Source organism: Furipterus horrens, unplaced genomic scaffold (assembly GCF_987537825.1).
Source record: "Furipterus horrens unplaced genomic scaffold, mFurHor1.1.pri manual_scaffold_11, whole genome shotgun sequence".
NCBI classification, from domain to species: Eukaryota; Metazoa; Chordata; class Mammalia; order Chiroptera; family Furipteridae; genus Furipterus; species Furipterus horrens.
In genome coordinates this window covers 31,545,055-31,551,054 of record NW_028327181.1, presented here as the reverse complement: position 1 = coordinate 31,551,054, position 6,000 = coordinate 31,545,055, and positions in this window count along the sequence as shown.

The window sequence follows — 6,000 nt, the reverse complement described above, 5'->3', positions numbered from 1 at the left end:
AATGGATAAGAAAACAGGACCCACATGTTTGCTGTCTACAAGAAACACACCTGAAAACAAAAGATTTACACAGACTGAAAGTAAAGGGATATAAAAAAATATTCCAAGCAAACGGACCGGAAAAAAAAGCCGGGGTAGCTGTCCTCATATCAGACAAAACGGATTTCAAAGCAAGGACAATAAAAAGAGACAAAGAAGGACATTTCATAATACTTAAAGGAACAATCCATCACGAAGATATGACTTTGATAAACATATATGCACCCAACATAGGAGCACCCAAATACACAAAGCAAATACTAGAAGACCACAAAAAGGATATCAACAACAACACACTCATAGTAGGGGACTTCAACACTCCATGATCAACAATAGACAGATCATCCAAGCAAAGAAACACCAAGGATATACAGGCATTGAACAACACACTACACCACATGGATCTAACTGATATATATAGAACTTTTCACCCCGAAGAAGCAAAATATACATTCTTTTCAAGTGCACATGGGACATTTTCAAGGATAGACCACATGATAGGTCACAGAACAAGCCTCAACAAATTCAAGAAAATTGAAATCACATCAAGCATCTTTTCAGATCACAATGCCTTGAAACTAGAAATCAACCTCAGAGAAAAAAATCAAAGACACCCAAACTCATGGAGATTGAATAACATGCTATTCAATAATGAATGGGTTAACAATGACATCAAAGAAGAAATCAAGCAATTTCTAGGAACTAATGATAATGAGCACACAACAACCCAAAACCTGTGGGACACAGCAAAAGCAGTCCTGAGAGGGAAGTTCATAGCAATACAGGCATATCTGAAAAGGACAGAAGAATCTCAAATAAAAAACCTAACCATAAAGCTACAAGAACTAGAACAACAACAACAAACAAAGCCTAGGGCAAGAAGAAGGAATGAAATCATCAAGATCAGAGCAGAACTAAATGACATAGAGACTAAACAAACAATCCAAAAGATCAACAAAACTAGGAGCTGGTTCTTTGAAAAAAGAAACAAAATCGACAAGCCTCTAGCCAGTCTAATCAAGAAAAAAAGAGAGAAGACACAAATAAACAAAATCAGAAATGAAAGAGCATAAATCACGACCGATACCTCAGAAATACAAATGATAGTTAGAAATTACTTCAGACAACTGTATGACAAGAAATTTGACAATCTAGAAGAAATGGACAGATTTCTAGAAACATACAACCTTCCAAAACTGAATCAAGAAGAAGTGGAAAGTCTCAACAGACCAATAACAAAGAAGGAAATTGAAACAGTAATCCAAAATCTCCCTGTACACAAAAGCCCTGGACCGGATGGCTTCACAGGCGAATACTACAAAACATTCAGGGAAGAACTAACTCCTATCCTCCTCAAACTGTTCCAAAAAATCCAAGAAAAGGGGAAAATCACAAACTCTTTCTATGAAGCCAGTATTATCCTAATCCCCAAACCAGGTCAAGACACAACAAAGAAAGAAAACTACAGGCCAATATCACTGAGGAACATTGATGCTAAAATCCTCAATAAAATATTGGCAAACAGGACCCAGCAATACATGCAAAAGATCATACATCATGATCAAGTGGGCTTCATTCCAGGGATGCAAGGATGGTTTCATATTCGCAAATCAATAAATATAATACATCACCTAAACAGAATGAAAGACAAAAATCACATGATCATATCGATAGATGCAGAAAAAGCATCTGATAAAGTACAACACCCATTTATGATGAAAACACTCAGCAAAATGGGAATAAAGGGAGCATATCTTAACATAATTAAGGCTATATATGAGAAGCCTGAGGCCAACATCATACTCAATGGACAAAAACTGAAAGCATTCCCCCTGAACTCAGGAACTAGACAAGGTTGTCCACTCTCTCCGCTCCTTTTCAACATAGTGTTGGAAGTCCTAGCCACAGCAATCAGACAAGAAAAAGAAATAAAAGGCATCCAAATTGGGAAAGAGGAAGTAAAACTTTCATTATATGCAGATGACATGATAGTATACATAGGAAATCCTATAAACTCCACTAAAAGACTACTCGATATAATAAGTGAATCTGGCAAAATCGCAGGGTACAAAATAAATATACAGAAATCTAAGGCATTTCTGTACACCAACAATAAAATAGCAGAGACAGAGACAAAAAAGAAAATACCATTTACTATAGCAACAAGAAAAATAAAGTACCTAGGAGGAAACTTAACCAAAGAGATAAAAGACCTGTACTCTGAAAATTACATAACATTGAAGAAAGAAATTAAGGAAGAAACAAATAAATGGAGGCAAATACCATGTTCTTGGATGGGAAGAATCAACATCATCAAAATGGCCATACTACCCAAAGCAATTTACAGATTCAATGCAATCCCTATTAAAATACCACTGACATATTTCACCGACCTAGAACAAATACTCCATAAATTCATATGGAACCAAAAAAGACCCCGAATAGCAAAAGCAATCTCGAGACAGAAGAACACAGCAGGAGGAATCACCACACCAGATATCAAACAATACTACAAAGCCACTGTAATCAAAACAGTCTGGTACTGGCATAAGAACATATAGATCAATGGAACAGAATAGAGAGTCCAGAAATAAACCCAGGCCTCTATGGTCAACTAATATTTGATAAAGGAGGAAGGAACATAAAATGGAGTGAGAAGAGCCTCTTTAACAAACGGTGCTGGGAGAACTGGATAGGGACCTGCAAAAAAATGAAACTAGACCACCAACTTACACCACACACGAGAATAAACTCAAGATGGATCAAAGACTTAAATGTAAGCCGTGACACCATAAAAGTCCTAGAGGAAAACATAGGCAAGAAAATATCAGATATCTCAAGTAACAATCTCTTCACGGATACATCTCCTAAAGCAAGAGAAATAAAGGAAAAAATAAATAAATGGGATTACATCAAACCAAAGAGTTTCTGCTCAGCAAAAGAAAACATCAGCAAGATGAAAAGGAAACCAACCATATGGGAAAACATATTTGCCAATGACATCACAGACAGGGGACTGATTTCCAAAATATATAAAGAGCTGATACGACTCAACATCAAGAAAACAAACAACCCAATTAAAAAATGGGCAAGGGACCTGAACAAACACTTCTCCGAAGAGGACATACAGAAGGTCCATAGGCACGTGAAAAAATGCTCAACATCATTGGCCATCAGGGAGATGCAAATAAAAACCACAATGAGATACCACCTTACACCAGTCAGAATGGCCATCATCAACAAATCAACAAGCAACAAGTGCTGGCGAGGATGCGGAGAAACGGGAACCCTGGTGCACTGTTGGTGGGAATGCAGACTGGTGCAGCCACTATGGAGAACAGTATGGAATTACCTCAAAAGATTAAAAATGGAACTGCCTTTTGAACCAGCGACTCCACTACTAAGATTATACCCGAAGAATCTCGAAACACCAATTCAAAAGAACTTATGCACCCCTATGTTCATTGCAGCCCTGTTTACAATAGCTAAGTGCTGGAAACAACCTAAGTGCCCATCTGTAGATGAGTGGATCAAAAAACTGTGGTACATCTACACAATGGAATACTATGCAGCAGAAAGAAAGAAGGAACTCCTGCCATTTGCGACAACATGGATGGAACTAGAGAGAATTATGCTTAGTGAAATAAGCCAGGCAAAGAAAGAAAAATACCATATGATATCACCCAATACAGGAAACTCAAGAACAACACAAACAAAGGAACTAAATAGAACAAAGAGCAGAATAGCAGTCAATAGGGGGGTGGGGAGAGGGAGAGAAGGGGGATAAGTAAGGGAAGGGTTTAGTCAAAGAACCTGTATAAAAGACTCATGGACATGGACAACGGGGAGGGATATGACTGCGGGAGAGGGGGTGGGTTGGGTGGGGGAGAGAAATTAGGGGAAAAGGGGACAACTGTAATTGAAAAACCAAAATAAAAAAAAATAAAAAAATAAAAAAAAAACACTGACTCATGTCACTATTACGATGGAACATGTTAGAAGTAAATTATTTCTTCCATTTCAACGCCTACAATGTTTTAATTTAAGTTCTAATAGACTCTCTCATGACAGCATAGATTTTTTAAATGTTATAGCATACTCAATGAATGAAAAGCACAAATTATTATTCATTTAGTACTGTAACTCTGGTTTTAGGTCTTTGTGTACTTACCTGTATTTTCACGTTGGTACATAGCAAAACGCAGGTTATCATTTTGAGGGTATAATAAGGTTCATAAGAAAAATTTACCTGAATATAATTTTGAAGTTTATAAATTTAAAACCGAACTAAAACTTCAAAAACTCTTTCAAGTGTTAAATATCTATAACTCAAACATTAAATTGTTCCTCAAAGGATCAGATGGGAATTTTGAGATATTCATGTATCTTATGCATATGAAAATCAAGCATATATTATATCACACCTCTGCAATATTTAAGTTCAATTGTTTACCAAGAAACTTTGATAGTTATACCTTTACTGCAATGTAAGAGGGTATATTAAGATTCCGTTTCTTATTTAAGAGGGCTGATCTCATGCTATCTTTTCATCATAAACTTTTAAAGATTTTACGTATTTATTTTTAGAGAGAGGGAAAGGGAGGGAAAAAGACATGGAAAGAAACATCAATGCGAGAGAGAAACATCGACCGGCCGCTTCTTGCATGCACTCCGACCGGGGACCCAACCTGCAACCCAGGCATGTGTCCTGACCAGGAATCGAACCTGCAACCTGTCGCTTTGTGGGATGACACCCAATCAGTTGAGCCACCCACTTAGGGCTCTTTCCTCATCATTGTTTTTAAAAATCCCGTTTTTCACATTCAGAGCATCAGAGGTTTGGAAAAGGTACTATAGAGAATAGTAAGATGATGGAATAATGATGACTTCCAAAAGTGAAAAAGGTCTTCCTCTACGGTGTTTTATTTCCTGCTGAGTAATACGTAAATCCTTAAGGACAGCACATCCAGGAAAAGGATCTAAAAGTGTAATCATGATAGAGGCCTTTCCATTATCCTTGTTACCTATCACTAAGTATTTCAACAAGTCCGATACCTAAACGTAATTTACAAAGAAGAAAACAAGAGGAGAGAAGTGGCTTAATTCTATTTTAACGGACAATAACCAAACACATCATAATAAATGATAACAACTCTGCTAACCTAATTCAGATGAAATATTCCATGTATTTCTCAGGTACCCTGCTATCACTGTTCCATGCCTTCAAATCATTCAACAGTTAAAAGTGCTTCTACAGAAGAGGCACTCAGGTATAAAAATGCCAATCTTACTGAAATGAAACATTTAATTCAAGTAAGCTCTCCCATGCCATTGTGTGCAAACTCTCTACATTTCACCGTCAAAGACAGAAACTATCAGGTTTTTCATTAGATCAAGGTTATGAAGTGCTTAGTGACTGAATGTTTACCATAAAGTCAATTGAGAAACTTTTTCCACCATTTTTCAAAGAATACTTTCACTTCAATTATGAATTACACGACTGACACATAAAACACTCAGCTCTTCCCAGAAAGACTTAATACATGTATTTCAAATATCAGTTTGAAGATGATTTACAAAATAACCTGTTCCCGAACCTCCACCTGCTCCTCTGCAAGGGGTAGAGTAGAAGTGTAGCGACAACATCACCAAGACGCTTTTCTCAAGCATCCTTACCGGACGTCATTGCTGTGCCGCAAACCCTGCTTACCAGGTCACAACAGAGGCAATGGTCACAAACTACGCAACGACACATCAGTAAAATGAGGAGACCTGATACAGAAAAAGCCAGTGAAGTTCTAGGAAACTACTTCGATAGAAACTCCTTCAAACGTCATTGTAATTCAGCAGCTCTCATTCTGATATGGCTTGACAACACAAGTCACTTTCATAATCAATTCCTTAAAGCCAAAACAGAGAAGTGGCATCAGCAACATGGCAGTTCCAATCTCTCCTGGAACA